At 40.5% G+C, this 24,382-nt stretch overlaps 1 protein-coding gene across 26 annotated transcripts in view; it reads right to left on the bottom strand.

Annotated features, from left to right (window-relative positions):
- Positions 1 to 24,382, bottom strand: part of RIMS1 (regulating synaptic membrane exocytosis 1) — a 418,478-nt gene that overhangs the window by 209,121 nt on the left and 184,975 nt on the right. The gene's annotated exons all lie outside the window — the stretch shown is intronic.

Raw genomic sequence — 24,382 nt, 5'->3', positions numbered from 1 at the left:
AATTGGCCTCAATGCAAGAGACCTCACCAGAGACAAAAAAGGAGCATTTCACTACAATAAAAGACTAATCCCTCCAAAGACACTAAACTCTGATTTAAATGCAGTAACAACACACATAAAGTAGAACCTGGCAAAAAGAAAAATGGGCAAATCACAAGTACGATGGGAGACACAAATGCATCTCTAAGTGACTGACAGGACATGCAGAGTGAAAATCGGTGAGGAAGCAGAAGAGCTGAACCCCACACGGCCTCAGCCATGCACATCAGCAGAACAGTGCTCAGCACCGCAGAGTAAGAGATGAGTGAACGTGCGATTCGGAAAACACTCCGTGTATCCGATGCAAGGCCCCCAACACACACACACAGAATCCCACCCAGTTCTCCTGGAAGTGCATAAGGTGATTCTAAATTTATTGTGGGAATGCTAAAGGCCAAGAAGATGCAAGACCATCTTGAAGAAGAAAAATTTCAGAGACTACACACACACAAATGGTTTTACTTCATTTTCCCGAATACAGTCAGGCAGACGGCTTTCGTAAGGCATCAGTGGTATTAGGCCAATTGCACAGTTATTTCTCTATTATTTGGGCAGATGATTCTTATCTATTCTAAGAAAAGATCAGTCTAAGATACTCTTTGCGTAAGCCCTGACGGTTGCGATTTCTTTTTTTGTATTCAAGCGCCTGACTTCAGCTTTGATCACCATGCCATCCTCTTCAAAGAGCGCGAGCTCCCAGAATCACGTTGCCAGCCACAGTGGAGAAAAGCGCAAGGCCACCTCCGCCTTGAGGCTCCTTTGCTGTAAAGATCTTGGTTGATTTTGATAACTGATCATTTGAACAGCTCATTTTTTCTCTTTCCACACTTTTAATTTCTGCTCTTATGTTTTAAATTCACCAATTAAGAGTGAGTCCCAGAAACCCTAGGCCCCCATCCTTGACCCCAGTGAAAGGAGAACCCCAGCCTGTGCATGATCTCTCTTTTTCTCTGTCTCTCTCTCCACCCATGACCTCACTCTTTGGCCCCAGGTGTGCCATGTAATTTGCAAAAACTGTAAGTAAGAAATGTCTTTCTCAAAGTTTCCTGATGGTTATTGCTGAGGGTGTCTTGCAATTATAATAAAAACCGCAAGGGCCAGTCCAGCCACAACACTGGTTATCAACAGGCTGAGACCAGCACACAACAACATCTGTAAAAGATCCACGACTATATGTCTTGGATTCTCTGGTAGTCTTATAATCATATAATTTAATTATTTCAATAAATGTAGAATAATATAATTTTAATTACACGTAGCGAAAGATTATGCATTTGTAAGAATTTTCACATTAACCAGTTAACCGGTTTCTTCTTCCTCTGTTAACTTGTCATAGCATGTTTTTGGTGCATTTTTGCATTCATATTAACCTCTAGCTTCTTGTTGCCGTTGCTACCATCTGTATTAAACTGTGGCTCCTTGAAACATGGGTCTTTCTCTTTCCTTTCATCCTATAGGGCAACCATCATGTGCTCTAGGCATGATTGATGCTCAATGAATTCCTGTGGAATGGTTTGTTTTCTTTGCATTGGACAGCCATACAATCAACACATCCATCCACTGGTCAGTCATCAGTAGACCTGACAATATACCGCTCCTTAGTACAGCCAAAAACCTACAGCAGAAGAAAAGGGGGAAGATTCTGCTTCTCGTAAAATGTACAACTCTTTCCATCTGTAATTATTCTCCTAGCTTGCAAATTTATAGCCGCCTCTTTTTCTTTTTTTTTTCTTTTTTGTTTCTATCCAGGAATCAAGCAGTCTGCCAAGCAGAGATAATTCATCTCAAAAGCAGGAAAGATATTATGGAGCAGCATAATCACTTGCATATTTAAGCATGTAATTAATTCTGTGCCTTCGTTAGGTGAGAATTATGTTCTCAACAGTGTCTCCTCCCGCATCTTTTATACCTGGTGGGCAGACAAATAAATTCTGTCCTTTGTGCTTTGTAGGTTTCAAAATTTGAACATTTTAAAATTAAAAAATGTTTTTGCAGCATTACCACCACTTTTACAAACACACACGTAAATGCATCTGTTTGTTATACTCATCAGATTTTCCAAAATCAGGCGTTTAAGGAGACAGCATCACAGGCTGGCAGGCCCCATCCAGGATCCTCAGTAACACTGCACCAAACTCGTCATTACATCATATTAGACAATCGGTCCACCAGCAGGGCTGTGTCCCAGAGCCCTCCTCGGAATCTCTGCTAATCTTCCTCTGGAACGTTCTCCCTCGGCGCAGCAAATACACAAACCCAATTTTGTGTGACTGCAGGTGTGTTACGCTGGTTTATCTAAGTGGCGATATAATATAATATTGTAGGTTTTGGTTTTGTTACATAATTTATTCTAATGAATATATAAAATATTTATTTCAGTATTTTTAGAGCTAATAGAGATTAGAAAGTAGTCATGTAAAATTTTCATTTATTTTTTAAATATATTTGTTATGAGAATTATATGCTGTTGTAGTTCTTGCAAACTTAGGGATTTATTAAAGTCTTGGGATATAGTTCTTTCAAAGGTCAAGGGTCAGTTCGATCCTGAGGAGAAATGTCCCTACCGGCTGCTTTGGAAAGCAACATACATCCTGATCCAGGTCTAGAATTTAAAGGTAAAAAAACATCACTGAGTCCAACTCCATTATTTTGCAAGTGAGCAAACTGACTCAGAGCAGTCATGGATTGCCCAAGGTTTCACAACACAATTACTTAGGAGTCTGTTCTTTTTGTTGGGGGGATATAAGTTCCCTGCCTCCTAACTTAAGGTTCCACTAGTGCCAGTATCTCCATGAATGCTGTGATAACAACAAAACACACACTGACAAGCACGGCATGCTCACACACGTGTGCACACACGCTGCACACACTGCACAAGAACTTTAGGAATATCTGCTGTGTAAGTCCAAAGTCAGTGATAGTAGTGGGAACAGACCCACATAAACACAGGAAAGTGTGAGAGAAAAGCACACAGCAGGTTTAGTGGAGAGAGCACAGCACAGCAGCGAAGAACCAGCTCTGTCACTTGTCAGCTGAAGTCTGGGGCAAGCCCCCAGCCTCTCTGTGCCTCAGTTTCCTTGTATGTAAGACAGGCATTCTCATGGTGCCTCCCTCATAGTTTTGTTGTCAGGGTTAAATGAATTACCAACTGCGAAGTCCTTGGAATAATGCCTGGCATGTAGCAAGTGCTACACAAACGTTTGGTGAGCAAATGAAATATGGAGTTTAAAAGCAAGCATTTCCCATCCAACTCATGCTATCCTTCCTTAAATAAAAAGTCCAGTCTCACACGTAATGGCTTATCGTTGGAGGAGAGAGAGGGGGAAAGAGAGAGAGAGAGAAAGTGCTCTTCTTGGCTACACAGAAGGGAGAACTAGAGACAATAAGCTCATGTTGCAGTGGCAAGGATTAGCAGCTGATACAGGAAGAATTTATGACGGTAAGAGATGCCAATCATAGCTCAGATGATCAACATGATGTGTTCTTCTCCCCATACAGAGTGTTTTCAGCAGACTAATCTGAGCAGGATGTGATGAAGGTGCTCAGAGAAAATCAGAAAACCTCTTAAAACCCTTTCTTCGTAATTTTTAAACTCTCATATGATGTCTTTCAAGTTTTATCCTTATTCAGCTGGTTACTTTTTCGATTAAAATAGAATATATGTCTTTCTAACATAAAGTGCCTTCCGAAATCAAATGATTTTCAATGGCATGTATGACTCCCACTAAAGTCCACTTGAACCCAGTAGAGCAGTAATTCTGGCTGCCATTACAGGTCCTGAAGGAGAAAGAGCAGAAAGGGCTTCAAAGGGCAACATGTGATCTGGAGCCGTTGGCCCTTCACCTCAGAGCAGATGCCCTTAATTTGAAGATAAAATCCTGAGTGGAAACCTAAGAAATGGGACGGAAAGGAAAACAAACAGTCAGACTGAGGGAAGGAAGACCCGTGCACTTGATGAGCCAACAAGAAGAGCAGACTTCTGTCTGTTGACTTCAGTACCCCCAAAACCAGGCCAGAGGGTAGACTCCTGCAAGGTGGACAACCCCGCTGTGCCAGCTCGAGAGATTTCTACACAGTAGCAAGCATTTACGATTAATGAGGGCACGGAGGTCAAATATCCTGCAATATTTTTACTCACACACATGGGGAAAAGCCTCAGTGCCTCAGACTCCAATGTCTTGATTCTCTCCCGTCCTGACACTTTGTGAGGACAGAGGTGCATCCTTGAGTTACAGCTTCACAGTCCTGCTCCTCACAGGAAAGAGTCAGCAGACTTGCACTCCTCCTGGTTTATTCTCTGACAGAATGCATCTTAGCTACTTCTCTGAAATTCAGGACCATCGATGCATCGGTGAGAAGTCATTCTGAGTTACAAACCTTTGTAAAAACACATACGGCTTTAAAGTAGACTGTATTATTACTAACCCTTACTAGATGGATAAGGAATAGTTGTAGTTTTTGTTGTTGCCGTATCTTAAACAGGCATGGATAACGATTTGCTGCCTCAGAATGTCTGCCTGCATCGCCTGCGCAGTGGACAATATTAGACCGTCATGAATTTGTCCCCAGAGAACTGTGCCCCAGAACACGCTGACTTTTAGTTAAATCAGACTTTCTCTTTCTTCACTTTTCCTCATCTTTTCATCTCACCATTTTCAGGATCCATACGTGATCCTTTAATTGCCAAAAGCTACGGATTGTTCAGAGTTTTCCTTCAAGTAACAGGGTCTTACCCAGTAATGTGTCATTTGTCTTTGAAATATACTTCTGGCAGAAAAGATGTAGAAGTGTGATAATTACAAAGAGGCATTTACTGCGATGGGAAATTAGTTAGGTCCCTTTGCCATAGTCTGGAGCCATCCTCTGCTCAAACTGGGGTTTGATCTTTCAGGCAGCAAAAGAACATCAGCTGAGCATCTAAACAGCATCACAGCAGGAGGACCAAGCCCCATGTGCACCACCAGGGTCTCAACTTACCGCTTTTCTCTCCCCGCCCTCAGAGTGATAACCAAGACCACAGAAGCTGGGGAATTCTGGACACATTTCCACACTCCATTGTTGGCAGCCTCCTGGCGCCATCTCTCCACTGAGATTTCCTACTCTCTAAAACTGGCCACTCTTCTCCAGTGCCAGGGCCACATGGTGGAGACTTTGTCAACCCAGTATTTTGCTTCTGAGTCCATTTATGATGCCAGTTACCATGAACCAATTAAAACTGATTACTTTTTCCCCAAAACTATGCAGTTAAGCAGTTTCCTACTTTGATGCCCTATTAATTCAAACAGAAACAGAACCAATTCTATATCCCAGTTCTCTCAAATGTCTTCCTTCCTCCAAGAAGCCACTGCCAACCACATACCTAAAAAGAAAGTCTGCTCCTACTCTTGAGGTAAACACCATACTCAAGAGCGCATTATGATCAGCCTATGTGTCAGAAATCAAAACAGCTTTTGATTAAAAAAACAAATGAAGGAAACCATACACACAGTCACCATTTACACTGTATTCTGGACATAAGTTTACCCACTACACACCAACATATCACGACTAACGTAACAGTCGCACCAAAGCACGTGACAAAAGAACTTCCTTAATAAAGTTGTACCATGGGGAAAGCTGGTTGCATAAATTCTCCCATTTCTAATAAATTAGTGCTGGCCTAGATCTCACCACATACTTCATGCACTTTTGATTTTTGATCCCCTCCCTAACTCCGTAGGTATTATTGCTGGTGATGATGTTTACCAAAAATGTCATCTATTTTCAAGGATTTATAAAGTTCTTGCAAAACGTTCTCCTGCTGTTTATTTCACACCTGCTGACATAATACTTTTATGACGCTCTGTTTAGTTACCTTGGAAGTGATATTATAACACAGCAGAACCACCTGTCACTGCAAGGTCATTCCTGCTTAATTTTAGGTGGAGTTAACCTCATTTCTGTATACATAACGGAAAAATGTTATTTGACATGGCTTTCATGCTGGGAAAACTCTGCAGCCACCATAAAAAACTCTGTTTTCCTCATGATTGTATACGATCTGGGGGTAAGTTCTGATAGATTTTAGAAATAAATACAAATGATTATCTACCTTTGTCAGGAAGTGGAAATACATCTTAGACAAGGAATTTACTGCCCAACCTGTTAAAATACTTACTGATTATGTTTAATGCTCTACTACTTCCTGTCAGAATATCACTTTAAATTCATAACAAAATGTCCCATATTTTGTTCCAGAAAGTAAAGAACCTGCATCCTTTTAACATGGTGCCGTGGGGAAACCAGTCTTCTGAGGAGGCACACCAGACTTCGTGCTTTCTGAAAAGCAGGGAGTCAACTCTCCTTCGAGGTTTAATTTTCCTCCTCCGTAAACTGAGGACAATAATACTTAACTCGAAAATTTTTTTTTTCTGGCTGAATGAGATAATTAAAGTGGCGAGCACACTGCTTGATACTTGCAGAGAGGTTGAATTAAATGAATTTCCCCTCACACACTCAGTTTACAAACTTTAAAATAGTAATCTCTTATAAGACATCATAAAAAATTTTAAGTGCCCCACTAATTAAGGCAAATGCCGAATTTCAGTTTTAACAATTGTTTAAAAAGCATGATATGAAATATTTTCTCAAAAGAATACAACTTACAAGTATTTTTATTACCAGAATGTTAGCTCTTGAAGGGCATTTGCAGGGCCCCTAAGTCAATACCCATCCCTTCCCAGGAAAGGAAAGGGCACTTCGGTCACTTGCCCCCAGTGATGTGTTTGACTAACGGCTCGGCTGAGGTGAGGACACACACTTTAATCCAGTCTTGTGACTAATCCTTTTTATCACCAGCCTCCTTTATGGCAACTCTACTCTCAGCACGTTAAATTCTGAAAATCATAATTTTAAAATATGACACCAGGAAATTTTTTTCACTATCCTTAAACGCCCACCTGAAAATTTAGACTGTTGGTATTTACTTGTCCACGGGTTATTTAAATTGTGTAGTAAAGTGTAAGTAACATTATAAAGTGTAGAAATGTGAGGAAAAATTAATTAGGACGCTCTTCCTTCCCCCTTCTTTGAAGGAAATCTTTATTCTTTCGAATACTAAGCATATTTGCCACCATTCAACACTACGATTCTTTTGGAAAAATGCAACTTTTTAATTATATCTTTGCTTCAAAATGCAGCCTCCAATTTACCAAGCATAGCAATAATGGATCCTAAGACCTGTCGGTCAACTGACTTAAATCCTCAGAGATTAGAAGTGTATTTAAACCTTTTGTTGGTAGAGGAATTGGGAAAATTAATGGCATAGAAAGCCCCCCGGAGCCACTGTCTGTTAACTGCACGTTGCCGACCTGCACAGCCAACCTGCACTGTAGCCCCGCGCAGGGGATGCGGCAGCATTTCACTTACATCATTCCTGGCATAAATCTCTTAGTCCATATCACTTCTCAGTGAGTCTTTATCCAAACTCCGTAACTGTGTTATTCAACGGCTAACTTTATAACTGTTTCAAATAGTTGGTTAAACTCTCTAATAGTGAAAACACTGGCAAGAAATTATTCCTAGAGGATGTGCAGAAGGTTCTATCAAAATATTGTTGGCAATATTGGAATTCACACCCACCCCAAAAGATGAGATATGTATAACCTACTGCTCATCGGTTGGGTAAGCTAGTAAGCTGTCAAGTTCTTCTGGCATCCCGCGGAAGGGGAGGGAATGTCACCACCCTGAGGAAACCCTTGGGAGGACTATTCACTGAATATTTACTGAAAAGCTTATCTTTTCACCTATATGACAACAGCAAAAGAGCAGTACTTCATATATAAATGTTGCTGCCTCTTAAGGACAGAGATACAAATATGAGCCAAGGTAGTCATTTAATCTCCAGTTCCTGAGGATAAGGATGCAACTCGAGACACGGTAACTCCTGCTCGAACACCCCGGGCTGTGAGCGGCCCCCAGTGCTGACACACACAGATCTGCGTTCTTGCTGGAGAAATGGTTGCCTTTTCTCATACGCCGAAACAAAATACAAATAACCATGGGAAGGGGCTTAAGGCCTTACATTTTAAATAAAGTACTCACACCACGTGGAAGCGTTGAACCATAATGTATGGAACGGGGCACCTCCTCTCTCTAAGGCTTTGTAACTTCCGCCAGCCAAAGTCACAAATACTCTTTAAAAAATTTAAATGTTCAAAATACCTTAAACCAATTAGACATCTAGATATCCTCCCTCCGGATTGCTCTGTCTCCCTGGACTAATGTGGAAAGGTGAGAGATTTGCATATGATCTGTAATTTTCTAAATAACCTAATAAGACAACATATTACAGAAATACATTATTTTGGAAAAAAAACACTAAAATAAAGATTGAAATCCGAAATTTTCCTTTCATACAATATCCGATAACTATTATAATCTAGTTCACTCATTTCACATTCAGCAAACACTCTTCCACGTCTATTATGCCCCAGGCATCAGCTGGCCTCAGGGAAACCACAAGTCTCCGTTATCCTGAAGCTTATCTTCTGGGGGAAGAAGTAGACAGTGAGAAAAGATGCTGACAGATGCTCCTCAGGTGGTGCTATGAGAAACACGGATGGAGCGAAGGGCCAGGCCAAAGGGCGGGAGGGCAGGGGGCAGCCTCTACCAGAAGGAGTCGTCAGCAAGGGCAGCTCTAGCGAGATGCCCACTGACAGAGGCACAAGCTGGGGCAGACTGACGTTGGGAGTGAGAGAGAGCCTTCAGGGAGAGGAAAGGGCAAGTGCAGAGCCTCGCCTGGTGGGTCTGGGAACGGCAAAGAGGCCAGTAGGTAGAGGGGACGCTGCTGAGGGCACAGAATGAAGGGGTGAGGTCACGTCAGGAGAGGGGTGGTGTAGGGGGGGCGGTCAGTGTTCATAGGGCCTCATAGAGCCCCCTCTCTCCTCATGTGCAACCTTCCAACACTGTACATACTTGATGAGCCAACGAGAAGAGCAGACTTCTGTCTGTTGACTTCAGTGCCCACAGAACCAGGCCAGAGGGTAGACCCCTGCAAGGTGGACAACCCCGCTGCGCCAACTCGAGAGATTTCTACACAGTAGCAAGCATTTACGATTAATGAGGGCACGGAGGTCAAATATCCTGCAATATTTTTACTCATACACATGGGAAAAAGCATATTTAGGAGGCTTTAACATATTCCTAGCTTTCTTAGAGTTTAATTAGAAATGGCTGTCGATTTTATCAAATACTTATGAAGCGTCCATTGATAGGATTATATTTTTCTTCTTTACTTTACTTGTTTGATACACTGATTTACACTGTTCAAGCTGTGACTGTGTCCTCATCTGTCACATGGGGATAATAGTAAGGTTGACGATGATTAAATAAAAATATATGGGTGTACAACACACATGTACATGCGCGCACACACGTGCACACCCCTGAGGACACCACTGCAGCAACACCCTGTGCTCGATAAAGATCAGACCAAAACGTCTGCTCCACACTTGGGGATATTTTCACACGGTACCTTTTGCAAATCAACTCTAGTTATGACATCATTGCTGTCACTAAGGCTAATTTAGTCACATTCAGTCGTCATGCTCTTAGTTTATCTTCAGGGAGAAACGGGGCCACTTTCCACTCTGCTCAGCAAGGAGGATTCTCACTCCCCTGACGTTTCAGAAGGGAGACTGACGACTCCTCCTCTCTGGGTACAATCTGTATTATCGACAGATGGAGGGGACTGATCTCTCCACTAAAAGAAAGGAACAGAGTCAAAAAGGTAAACTAAGAACACTGCAGGGTACTGATCAGTGCCTGAGACATCAACTGATCAATTCCTCTTTCCTTCTTAGAACATCCTCTCCTTTTTCACTTTGTCCTTTCTGAACTGTTAGATTTCTTCAGAATAACGATGTGGAAATTTTCATATTTTGGGGAGTCCCTCAAGGATGTATTTTTTTAATATTTTGCCAATTTCCTTGTTTTGAAAAGAAATCTCTGGCCAATCCTTTGACCTATTATACAACTTCCCAAATTGTCTAGGGGACAGAATTTTGCCCTGACAAGATACATGATCTCAGATATGTATTCCAAAATACGTTTAAAGACAAAGTGCTATTTGTGGAAGAATAAATAATGACTAAAATGATAAAAGAACTACATAAAAAATGCACAGTAACAGAATCATGTTGATGTCGCTGTAACAGAATTTACTGGATCAAACTGTACAATATCCCCAAAACACATGTCTCTAAGGAGCTTATCCATCATTATGACCTACTTCCATGATCAGGCTCTACCTTGGTATTTTATTTAAAAAATGGATGTGGAATATACACAGTTTATGCTTAACTGCTGCAGTAACATTGATAATGTATTGACCTAAAAATAATCAAACCTCACAGCAAAGGAATGAATATGTGAATAAAGTAAAAAGATGCCTTTTTCTGGAAAATAAAGCTGATGTACAAAATAATAAACTCAGAAAAAAAAAAACCTGTGAACAGCTTACACCACATAAAAGTAAATGTAATTCAAGCATATTAAATAATGAAGTTTCTGAAATAATCACCTCCCCAGAGAATTTGGGCTGACACAAATAATTGGCACATGCTGAGAAGAAAAATAATTTTAAATTCAAAACATCCCATCTTGATGGCTCCTGCAGTGACCGGACGAGGACCCACAGTCTAAGCCATGCAGGAAGGGGATGGGTCTTCGGTCCTGCTGTTCCCTCTGCATTCAAAGCTGGCACGGGTTTGTGCCAGCCTTTCCAGCACTGACCCCAGTGTTCCTCACTAGTCCAGGAGCCTCACTGGTCATCTCAGCAATGTCACAAGAAATTACACCAAGTAGGAATAGAAAGAGATTTATGCAAACCCTAAGCAGAAATATCCAGCAATTATATACTTATATTCTCTCATAAAGAATTACTCCTGCTAGCCATATTTTCTAGTTCTAAAATATGTTTAAACATGGCATTTATATTTGTATCACAATTTGGAATTAAATATTTCAAAGATAATATTTTTAAGGCTTTCTGTGAATGCAAACAAAAAACCAGGTTCAAAAGAAAGCACCTTAATACAAACGTTTAAGGATACAAATGTTCTTCCAGAAGCAGTGGTAGGAAGTTACCTGATTGTATACTATAAATTAAATGACAGTAACCACATAGTTGAATAGAGAGTAGGAGATTAGACATATGCTACAGCCAACTACTTAAGTGCAAGAATTAACTATGCAGTTTTAGCCTACTAAAATAAAGTTAAAATAAATAACACTTGCAAAAAGTGTTAAAATATCACAAAGACTTGCGGTAACTTATTATGGAAGAATATTACATTAGCCTATAACCTTCTATTTTTACTCAAATATTTTCTAATGCATTAACCAAAAATCTAAGTGGGGAAAAACACTTTCTTACAGATCCCTGACCAGGCTAAATAAAGACCATCCCAAGTGTTTGTAACAAATATAATCACTCTGTGATTCAACTTGATATTGTATATTTTAATTAACTTATAAAGGATGGCAAAAATACAATGATTATGTATTTGGGTCACATATTTCCAAAAATAAGCTCTTTCTAATAAAAGAGTGAATTGAAAGAACAGATGAATCAGTTTCTAATAATACCATACTTTGTCAATAATGCGTTATCTATCTTATGTAAGACTAAGAACTCTCAGTGCCTATTAAGTATTTGGCTTTCAACCAAACTTATATGCCTACCGAAGACACCAACTGAAGTAGATTATTCCAGTTAATGACAAAGAGCCAGCCAAGAAGTGTGTGATGAAGATGCACTGATGAGAGGGAGACTGGATCAGCTGCAAATCTTCAATGGCCCAGAACACCGAAACCCCTCGGCTCCCACCCTCCACACGCACCGTCACCACAGAGGCTGGTTCCGATTCCGACATGGTTAAGCAGAAAAGCTTGTGGGGAGCCTTTAATTCTTGTCAACTCAAGCATCTTCCAGAGCTTGTGTGAGAAAGAAGGGACCAAACGTCCCTGTCAGAGCATGCAATCTGCACAGAGCAGAGAAAGCCAAGCCAGAGGCCACAGCTCCAGGAGACAGCTCCGGGCAGTAACTAAGTACAGATACGATGACTTTGTTTTAGGAAAGAGATGTGCTAAAACGCAAACTTAGAGTTTAGAGTTTCAAACATTTGAATTTCAAAAAACCTTTTTTGAGGAAGAAAAGGTACAGAGAAGCATCATCCATTCATTCAACGTCCATAGGGTGCTGACTCTGTTTGCGCATTGTGGTAAACACAGAGTACAGCGCCAAGAAAAATAAAATATGGTCCATGTCATCCAAGCAATTAGAGCAAAGTGAAGGAATTAAAACTGTCCACAAATAATATATGAGTGAATATTCCCTTTAAAATTTGTTATAAACATTAGAGGCTGTTTATAGCATGAGAATCCGCCTTGGAAGGAATCAATCCCATGACCGTATTTTACATGTCGGGGCTTTGTGGCAGCTGCTCTGGATTTCCAGCCACGCCCCATCAAGCACTCCCTGACCTCCGGGCTGTGCCCCCTCCTCCTCACAGCACCACTCTGATGCCTTTCAGAAAATGGACACACGGGGCTCATAGAAAATGAAAGCTTTCTTCTTAGTCTAAAACCAAATTTAGAAAAGAGATCATCTCAAATTTCACAGATGAACCAATCTATGAAAATTTCATTTGAAAGAAAGTAGGACTTTTCTGAGGAATCAGAGCAAATGTCTCTCTAAGAAAGAGCCGTGGTATACAATACAACAGAACTGGGGAAAACTTACTTAAAAAAGAAAGCCAACAATTCATATTCTTAAGGAGTTTTGAGAAAACATTTCTTCCATCAAAACAATATAATCTGATATTAGAAAATTTTGCTTTCAAATGATTCAAAATTCACATGGAAGAAGAACCACATAAGAATAGCTTTGAGACTTTGAAAAATATTAATAATGGAAGGTGGTGAAGAAGATGAGAAAAAATATGAGAAGATAGATACAGGAGATTCAATTACACATTATAGAAAGGAGAGGGCAAAACAGATGGCGAGAAACACTGATCAAGGTGGAAGTCAAGTTACTTAGCTGAAGAAAGATATGTCTTAAGTTCAACAGGACACAGAAAAAACTAGGTGACATCAATATGACACTGACAATTGGCCATGTCTAACAATTGTTTTCTTTTACTCTGATGATAAAGTAACTTTAAAGACATCCAAAACAGACCCATCAAAATTGCTCTTCTTTTTAAAGAATAGTTTTGAGGTAGAAACACAAGATGTGTTAATTATATAACTTCTTAATTATTCTACACAGTCCCTATTCTCTTTTTTACACCATATCCTGTAATTCATCTTAATATTTCCAACTTTCACTCTTCACCAAAAACTGAAAATAAAGCTTAGACAGAGAAAAAATAGAGTCATACATATGGCAAAATGAGAGATATTTGCTCGTAATTATCTCACAATAAACGCAGGAGGATAGTCTTTAGTTGTTCAATCTCTAAGAGGAGAGGAACCTCAAAGACAAATAAGAAGAGAACATATTATCCTGGAAAATAGAAACAAAAGGCTGAGTTGGGTGACAGTGTTGAAATGTTTCCCACAATAGATCAGTGGTGATGGTGTGGTCCAAGAAGGATGATTAACAAACAACTGGACAGGGCTGGCAGCAGCAACTGTTAAGGCTGTGTGGAATCTCTGATGTAAACTGCACTGGAATTAGAGCCTGTAATCTAGTGCTGGAGAAAGAGATTCCTAATAAACACCAGTCAGTTTTTAGGAAGGATTTTCGGCAGCCACTGATCTTAACATTTCATAGACATACAAAACGTCAGAGTTGAAGAGAATCTATTCGTTATCTCATTTAATTCACCTTTTTCCAACAAATAAGAATTGAGGACCTAGTGTGTATCAAGCTATGTGCTCAACACTGAGCATTCAAAGGGGGTGTTTATTCTTTCCACACCTGCAAGAAACACAAATCAAAGTGGAATATGTGATAAGGAAGATGTGCAAAAAGGTGCAGGAAGAGCTCTGTGGCCTGAGACCTGGGGTAGGGCTTCATGCAGCCACGGCATTTGAGCCACTCTTGGCATTTGGTAAATTGCTCTTCAACAGGTGGAAAAGTTGACCTGGGCTATTTTGGTCATTTTGAAATAAACTAAGCAAAGTATAGAAGTATAAGAGTAAGATGAATCGAGGGAAGTTGCCAGCACTGTCAGCCAGTAACTGAACCCAAACTGCACCTGGAGCAGGAGGCTTCTCTGAGAACCGCCAGCAAACGGCCCTCTGACACCTAACAACAATCAGGCATCTCCGGCAACTGTAAATTTTAAGGGGAACTAAATATAGATTTAAGAAGATATATTCTTACGACACAAATACAGTATTTGTAACGAGTAATAAAAATGCTAACCATGTCTAAAAGTAAACAATAACAACAACAAGGAAAACATCAAAGAATTGGAGTAAAACAAGAAAACCCTGTGGTCACTGATTCCCACACCAGCCTGAGGCCTGACGCCCGCCCTCCCTAAGCCCCCATCAGATCGCCTACTCCTCGGGATTGCCATGTCCTGCTTAGCTTGTACCAAAGACCCTAATTGTCTAATCTGTGCAGTGAGTGGCACTGCCATCCTTCTGTGTTTCTATCTAGTTTAAGAGACACAGACATTTTCAAATTACCTAGAAGTGACTGAAGATCCAAAGGCGGAATACTTTCCCCCAGGAAGGTTCCGTCTTCTACTTTTAGCTGTATAGTCTGCTGCCACAGCATTTGATTGGTCAATAAAAACACTTGATTGATTTTGATGAAAATTAAATATTTTACAACACAATATTTATAAATCAAATGCACAAAACTATTTTTCCAGTTGAAATGAAGTTTTCAAAATAAAATACTTGCTGTTGAAGTTCATGTATGAAAAGAATCTATTGCATATACACATTATACAACAAAATAAATTGCTCAATGGATAAATTTATTTGTTAAATGCCACATAAGCATAAAGAAGAAACTCAGACTTTTTCCTTCCTATGTAGGAAAAACCCAGTTCTTCCGACGGTGTGTTTCCTTCGCTGCTGACGCTTCTGGTCACCTAACGTGTGGGGGGCTTTCCCCACACCAGGCAACTCTCTGTGGCACCAGCTGGGTGTCCTGCAATTAGACCCAATTCTGACACTGTCTACCTGGAGTCGGCATCAGGTCCCACAGCTGAAGGGCTCAGTGTCCCTCAAGACTGCCCCCCACCCCTACACACACACTTCAGACGCCAGTTGCAAGTCCAGGTTGTCACTGTGCTTCTGACCAACTGCGTGTGGATCAGCTCCGACGTCCCCCTGCTTAGGTTCAACTAATTTGCTAGAGCAGCTCACAGAACTCAGGGAAACACTTACTTATGTAAGTTTGTCAAAGGATATGACGAAGGACACAGATGAACAGCCAGATGAAGAGAAACACAAGGCGAGGTCTGAGAGGGTCCTGAGCCCAGCAGTTTCTGTCCCTGTGGAGTTGGGGTGCGACACCCTCCTGGTGTGCAGACATCTGTCCAGCTGGAAGCTCTCCAGACCCCTCTATTGGGATTCTATGGAGGCCTCCTCCTCTAAGCATTACCCACACCATTTCTAGCCCTTCTCCACCTCTGGAGAACAGGGGGTGGGGCTGAGAGTTCCAAGCTTCTAATCATGGCTTGGTCTTTCAGATGATCAGCCCCACCCGGGAGCCACTGGGAGTCCCTTCATTAGAACAAAGGAGGCTCCTCATGCTCTTATCACTTAGAATCTACAAGGGTCTCAGGAGCCCTGTGTCAGGCCCAGGGCAGAGACCAATGTATGTATTTCCTATTCTCTCACAGTAAGGCAATATATGCAAATAAGGACTTTTTAAGACCTACGAGGTGCCTAACTTCAAGCTAGGGCTACAATATTTAGGACATATTTAAAAATATTTTTTTAAGTATCTGCCAAACTACTCTTTAAATTTAGAGCATATTTTACAAAGTTTTAAAGATATCTCTAAAACAGCTCTAATAAACAGAATAGGAGGAACGGTCATGGTCCATTAGGCTTGTGGCTTGCAAACAAACGGCCCAAGACACTTCTGGCACAAAAAGGATTGAGTAAGGCTGTTGCAAGAATTACCAGACAGTTGTCATCCTGTACACTAAGAGGAAGCTTTTGAGAATCCAACTTTCTTTAATGTAACATTCTATAAATATTATTAAACACACACACTTTTAATCTGAATCTCTTAAATACTAAGCTCAAGGAAAGAACTTTTATATTAAATTAGACAGAAAGTACATTTTGGTATGTATTACTATCAAAATTGCATTTGTTGAAGTGACTGGGAGTTGATTTTTAAAGAAAAAAATTAAATATAAGGCTTCTCATGGGATAAAACTGATGAATGGATAAATGAATAAATGAATTAATAGGCGAATGGAGGAGTGTTAACAGGGAGTTATCAAGAGTCCATCCACAGGGCACGTCCAGAATAGCAATGTGAGGAGACTGCAGACCTCCTCCCCAGGAAAGCAGCCATGACTAGTGAAAATTACTCTTAAAAAACCATTTAATGTCTCCGGAAATTGTCCAAAGTGCATATAGCAAATGGAGAAACATTTATTCAAGAAACTCTACTAACCCTCCATAAGAACAGTGAGAATCTGTGGCACTTGAGCTACAACCTGCTCCCTTCCTTCTTCCCTTCCAGGTCAGCAATCTGGAAGTTCTACTCTGGGTGGGCGCAGCCAAGGGCGTGGACTCTGTCAGGCTGCCAGCATCTCCCATCCCCACTTATGGCTCATGTTACAGAAGCTCTACTCCAGGCAAGCACAGTGAGTGGTTAGGGCATCTGTTCCTCCACCCATCTCCCAGCTGTAGGATTGAAGCTCTGCCTCAGGTGTGGCAGGCCAAGATTACTGGAACCTAAGTGCCTTTGTCCCAGCGTGCTCACCGGGCAGAGGTTCCACACAGGAAAGACAAGTCAAGAGGTCCAGGAGTTCCTGACCCCATCCAGTGCCACCTCACAGAGCAGGAGAGGCTGTCTGAGAGAAGCAGGCTGCTGCCCTATTCCCAGCCTGGGGAGGAGGCAGGTGATTAGCAGAGAGAGCTCTGTAGCTTTCCCCAGGCAACTGATGTCATCTGGCACAGAGGTGGGAAAGTTGAGCCACACTGTCCATAAAAAGGGGGATCTTGGTGCTGAGTCACAAGAGGAGGCTAATGACTGCATGACAGAAACAAGTAGAACAACAATGAGCTAGACATCCAACAGAAAGAACGAGGGAGACGGACAGCAGATAAGAGTCTGAAATCAGCCAGGATCCAAAAACTGGCTCCAACACAAGCAGAGCAGCTAACATCTAACAAGGGAATCAGGAGAAGAGCGACACAGTCAAAGTCAGCCCGGTTGAAAACACCACCTTCCACTGGGGAGTAGGCCCAAAGCGGGGCCTGTGAGCAGCAACATCAGAGGCTGCATGCTGCCGGACAGGCTTCCCTGAAGGAGTCCAGCCAACCGCTGCACAACAAAGGAGCAAGCAAGCAAGCCAAAACAAGTCCCAGGAGTGGGTCACCATACAGATCTGCTACAACACACTATCTAAAATGGCCAGTAGTCAACTGTAAATTAAGAGACGTGCAAAGAAACAGCCACATGTACTCATTCACAGAACAGAAAGGAGGCCATGGAGCCTCCCCTGGAGAGGGCCCAGGCGTTGGACCTATGAGACAAAGACGGTACAGGAGCTATTATAAATATGTCCAAAGAACCAAAGGAACCAGGCTCAAAGAATAACGGAAGTTACGACAACAAGGCCTTGTCAAATAGAGAAGACAAATAAAGAAGAATAAACTAGTAAGAAAATAGAATGATTCTGGAGTGAAAAAGTACAATAACCAAAATGAAAACTTTGACAATAGATTTGAGCTAGCAGAAGAAAGAATCAGTGAACTGAAAGATAGATCAATAATGATTATGTAATCTAATAAGAAGAGAGAACAAAGAATGAAGAAAAATGAACAGAGCCGCAGATAAATGTGGCCCACTATTTGGTGCACCAACGTATGTGTGATATGAGTTGTCATAATAAGGAGAGAAAGAAAGGAAGAGAAAAAGAAATCAAAGCAATAAGGAATAAAAACTTTCAAAATTTGATGGAAAACGTTAATCTACATATCCAAGAAACTCAATGAACCCAACTGAGAGGAACACACAGAGATCCATACCCAGATGCATACACATTACAGTAAAATTTGAAACCCACAGGCAAAGAGAAATTCTTGAAAGCAGTCAGAGAAAATCAACTCATCATGTACAAGAGAATCTTAGCAAAGTTGGCAGCAGACTTCTAAAGAACCATGGAGGTCAGAGGCAGTGGGACGATATATCAAAACGCTGAAACCAGGGGAACAACACCTGTCAGCCAAAAACCTTATATCCAGTAAAATGATCTTCTAAACAGTGAAGGTGAAAAGAAGACATTAATAGATAAACAAAAGCTGACAGAATTCACTGCTAGAAGATTCACGTTAAAGAAATGCTAAAGGAAGTTCTTAAGGCAGAAAGTGACACTAAACAATAATATGAGTTCACATGAAAAACAAAGAACTCTGGTAAAGACAATTATATGGGCAACTATAAAAGTATAATTTCAGGGGCCAGCCGGCCCGGTAGCATAGCGCTTAAGTTTGTGTGCTCTGCTTTGGCGTCCCGCGGTTTGCCAGTTTGGATCCTGGGCACAAACCTACATACTGCTCATCAAGCCATGCTGTGGATGCATCCCACATAGAAGACCTAGAATGATTTACAATCAGGATACACAACTAGGTACTGGAGCTTTGTGGAGAAAAAAAAAAGAGGAAGATTGTCAACAGATGTTAGCTTGGGGCCAATCTTCCTCACCAAAAAGCATACCTTAAAAAAAAAGTTTAATTTCATATTTCTTCTCTTTTGTTATCTTAAATCACGTTAAATGTGGTATAAAACAATATTAGTATAATAGCATTGTTAAGCCCATAACATATAGAAATCAAATATATTTTACAATAACAGCGCAAAAAAGGTGGGTGGAAGGACTGTTATACTGGAACAAGGAAATGACACCAGATGGTAACATGAATCCACAGGAAGAAATGAAAAGTAATAAATAGTAAATAAGAACATTATGTAACAGATCCTATCAGTGTATAACTGCTCTTATTTCTTCTCTCAGCTTTATTAAAAGGTATAAAATTATATAAACAATGTATACAACAGTGTAGCATTACAACAATGTATTATTGGGTGTGTAACACATATATAGATGTAAAATATATTAAAAATAGCATAAAAAAGGGAGAAGGGGAATAGAGTTATATAGAATTAACATTCATATCTCTCACTGGAATTAAGGTAGTGTAAATATGAAGTAGATCCTGATAATGTAAGATGTATCTTGAAAACCCTAGAGCCACTAAGAAAATAACACAGAAAATATAGTGAAAAAAATCACTGAAGTAATTAAAACATGACCAGAAAATACTCATTTAATGCAAAACAAAGCTGTAGAGGAGAAACAGAGGAAGAAAGAAACTGAGAGAAAAAAATCAAAATGTAAAATAGGAGGCATAAGTACAATCATGTCAATAATAACATGAAATATAAATGGACTAAAAGGTCAGTCCAGAGCCAGCCCTGATGACCTAGAGGTTAAAGTTCGCTGCTCTCCACTTCAGAAGCCCGCGTCCGGCTCCTGGGCGTGGAACCACACCACTCGTCTGTCAGTAGCCAGGCTGTGGCAGCGGCTCACACAGAACTAAAAGACGACTAGAATATACAACTAGGTACTGGAGCTTTGGGGAGAAAAAACGAGGGGAAGATTGACAACAGACGTTAGCTCAGGGCAAACCTTTCCCAGAAAAAAAAAATAAATAAATAAAAAAATAAAGAGTATTGGTTGTACGATATAATCCTAGTTCTCTATAAAAAAAATCAATTAAAAGGCAGAGATTGTCAAGCTGGATTTAAAAAGAAAAAACCAAGACCTAAGTATATGTTGTCTAAATGAGACAGAGTTTAAATTCAAACATAAAAATAGGGCGAAATTAAAAGGAAAAGGATATAGCATGTAAAGAGCAACCATAAGAGAGCCGGAGGGGCCGGCCCCACGGAGGAGAGGTTAAGTTCTCGAGCTCCGCTTTGGCGGCCCGGGGTTTCTGCTCCTCTGCCCACACTGAGGCGGGTCCCACATGCCACAAGTAGGAGGAGCGACAACTAGAATATACGACTATGTGCTGGGGAGTTTGGGGAGAATAAAGAAAAAAAAGACAAAGAAGGAAGATTAGCCACAGGTGTTAGTTCAGGGCCAAGCTTTAAAAAAAAAAGATCACATTTAACAAAAAAGAGAGAGAGCTGTGTGGCTTTACTAATATCAGACAAAATAGGCTTTTCTTGTGCCTGACAATACACTCCCCGCTGGGGGAGCAGCAACAGGCAATCTCTCTGTGGGTGGGATCTGTTGGGGGCAGACAGCAGGGATACGGTGAAGGTCGGGGGCAGACGACAGAAAATCCGGTTGTTAGTCTTTGAGTGTCTTATGCGTCTGTCAGCCACCAGAGCTCACATCACTCACGACCGTCTCGTGCACTGAAAGAGGAGCCAATCTTTAAAGTCTGGGCTTGGGTCTCTGTGGTAATTTTGGACCTACAGCTGAGCGGTAAAACTGAGTAGCTAGTACGTTTAAAAATAGTCTTTTCACTTAGTGATAAAAATTTCCCACCTTTTGTGCACCCCAGGGAAAGCTGTCTAGACAGATAGTTATTAGATTTCAAGTTATTTTAAATTTAACGGAGCTCCTGTTTTGATTGATTCACATAGATTAATAAGTACTTACACAATTCTAACATAAGAGAAATAAAGAATCCCCAGAGAAGAAAGAAACTGAACTTCTAATACTTTGAATATGCTCGCCTTTTAAGAAAAGTCCATTCTCAAGAAACTGCTAACTTAGAAGCATTTTTAGACAGGAATCTAAATCCACACAATCAAAGGGAATCCTTGGAGATATCAAACTAGTGTGATAACTTTGGCTTAAAAAGAGCTTTATGAAAACCACAGTGAGACGCCATTCCATTTCACATGCAACACGACGGCTATAATTCAAAAAAAGCAGACAACAAGAAGTACTGAGGAGAATGTGGATAAATTGGAACCCTCAGACAGTGCTCTCCAGCCGCTTGAGAATACACTTCATCAGCTCCTCACACTGTTAAGCACAGAGCTACCACGTGACCCAGCGATTCCACTCCTCGGGATAGAAACAAGAGACCTGACAACTTACATTCACAGAAAACAGAGTTGACGCCGGTTTAGCGGGCAGCTTTGTGAAAGCCGTGCGCCAGCAGCCCCTTTCCCTGGACTAGAAGAGGCTGACTTTCCAAACCCGGGTGTGGCTCCACCAGTCCTTCTAGGCTTCTGGATTTCACTCTAATCTGTGAGGTTGTAGTTTCCAGAAAGAGACTTGATAAGAGTATTGAACAATGATTTGAGGAGTCAGGGCAGAACAAGATAAACTGGGTATAAACTTCCAATGATTCTTGACCATCAGCAAACACTTCCAGAACAGTAATGCTAAATGCAAGAGATTAAAATTCCACGCCCTTGAAACACAGTATAGCAAATTCCTAAAACAGAAAATTTGCAACTTTCTGAATTATCTCCCACAAAAGTTTTTAAAACTTGATGTTTTACTCTCCTCTAGGTCAAGCACAACAAAATGAGAAGAGAAACCCTAAGAAATCTAAGCAACTAAATCGCTTGATGAAAGTTCTCTCCAGACCCTGACATCTGCTTATTGATACGTTTATCTGTATTCATAAACTTTTCTATTTAGGCCTGTATTATCTTTCTGGGAAAATCTCTAAGAGAACATTCTTGCAGAAAAACCCATCATCAACGCATCTAGAAAAAAAGTAAAACAGAACGTGAAAATGAGTCCAGGCAACTCTCAGAGTCGTGTTTTCAAAAGACTGAAAGTTGGAAATTGCGATCATAGGCTTCATCACACTACAGACTAAACGTGGGTAACTTTGAGAATATTTTTTCATAATAAGAATAAATATTTAATGCAATGATAAAAATCATTTTTTAGATGATTATTATTCTACTGGCTTGCTCATCTTTATCTAAGCCTATCGAGAGAAGAAAATACCAAAATCCTTTTGGTATGGAAGAGCAGGGTCTGTGAGAGTCCGTACACTGCTAAGAATCAGTCATGCCACAGGAAGCTCCTGATGATAACACCAAGTCTGAACTCAGTTGGCGCTGTGCCCTCCCACCCAACCCCACCTTTGATAGCTTTTTCTATAAAAACAGACTTCATCAGCATATCACTTAGTATCATTTCTAAAAACAAACACCAATGGAAAGCTACGAAGAACCATTTAAAAAATGATGACTCTGTAAACATAACACCTCATGAATTATCTTGATATAAAAAATGTAATTTTTTACACATGCTGCAGCTTTCCCATTTTGAAAGAATAAGAAAATGGTAGGGTTCTGTTTTTCAGAGAATTGTTGATATTTATCATAAAATACTCAATTTATAGCAGCTGACTTTTTTTGTGTGTGTGACAATAAAAACTAGAAATGTAGCAAGGTCATTTTTAGTTGCTGTATTCATCCTCCCTAAAGAAAATACTGATGAAAATTTGGAAATCCCAAAGGAAGTGAATTCGGAGGGTTCAATTCAGCTGGTTTACAAACAGCAAAATGTTAATGTTATCAAAGGAGTTACCTAAATTCAATATTCTACCACCAAATAGAGAGCAAAACAAAGACAGAAGCAATTTCAACAGGCTGCGAGGAATTCTGCAGTCCCCCATCTATGTAGGCACAGGAGAGGGCATTCAACGAAGTAACAATGATAGTTTTACCTCCGTGAGTGCGCACTTGTGTAAGATAATCTCCCATTATAAGCCATCGCATGTGTCAATGGCAAAGTGATTCTTTATGACAGCCATTTTCTTTATAAGCAAGTTTACAATCTTCCAACTATTATCAGACATGATTTAGGCTAAGGGTGGAGTTTTAAAATAAAATATTGCCTGGCTGCAAAAAAGTGATCATTAATATTTTTTGCTGCACTTGACAAAAGAAAAGGGATATTTATAAGTCAGCAATCCTTTGTCCTCATGTAAACTAGTATTTTAGTCACACTTATTCACCAATCCAACAGACTAAGTAGAATTCATTGCTATTATATTGATCGAGATGGAGATTGCTTTAGAAAAGTTTTACTCACCCTTATTCTTCTTGCTTTCTACTCATACCAACACACACACACACATGCATGTACATCTCTGTAAATTACAATTTCTCTACCAAAAATAAAAGATCTCAGAGGATTAGGGAAAGACCCAGCCACCAGCACTCTGTTTAACACTCAGCTGTTATCTTTATCACCACTAAGATGGAATCTGGTTCAGCTTCCTTGGGCCACAAAGGCAATTCGTTGAACAATAGGCTAAAAAGGTTTTTAATTAAGTTATGACAAAGTACTTAAAAATAAATGTAAATATATGCATTCGAATAAAAGTGAAGAAAATAACTGAAAGTGGAGGTATCTTACAGGACTTTCCACTCTATTTTCATCCTGAGAACCACAAAACCCACCTGCATGCTCGTTACACAGTCAGCAATCACAACAAGCACACAAGCTCCCCTTACAGGGAGAGATGGCAGAGGGACACGGGTCTGCCAGCCCTGCAAGAGTGGGGGCAGTCTTACCACCCAGTCTGCATAACGCCAGCATATTATTTACTTAAACTTTTATTCCTTAAAGATTTAAAATTGTGTACATTCAAATGTAGACCCACCCACAGGAATAATATTCATGGAATCAAATGTGTGATATTCTGGTGATATTTTTCCTAATACAGTACATTATTGCATTAAAATAACAGCCCTACAATGACCTCACTTCCGCCGATGGTGCAGGCAAACACATTTAGTGAAAACAAACCACTCTATGCAATTTTCAGCCCAATTTCTTCTTCACAGAAAAAACCCATGAACATATACTAGCATCAAGTTGAAAACACAAATTGATGTTCAATTTAATGTCATGCTTGCTACTTATGCACGCAATACGCAATTTAAACTTTAAACCGTCGAACAAAGGCAGCTGAGCTGATGTATTGAACCTGAAATGCTCATGGCCTCCATCTCATATTGGGAAATGAATGGGCTTTGGGGAAATTGGAGTTTTACTGAATGAAAGCACACTGCGTGTCTACCAAGGACAGGCTGACTGGATTCCACTTGGATCCTGTCTTCCTGAGGACGGCCTCCACAGTT

This window comes from Equus przewalskii, chromosome 19 (assembly GCF_037783145.1).
Source record: "Equus przewalskii isolate Varuska chromosome 19, EquPr2, whole genome shotgun sequence".
Lineage (NCBI taxonomy): Eukaryota > Metazoa > Chordata > Mammalia > Perissodactyla > Equidae > Equus > Equus przewalskii.
Note: the sequence above shows the minus strand (reverse complement) of the source record. Positions and strands in the feature narration are given on the sequence as shown.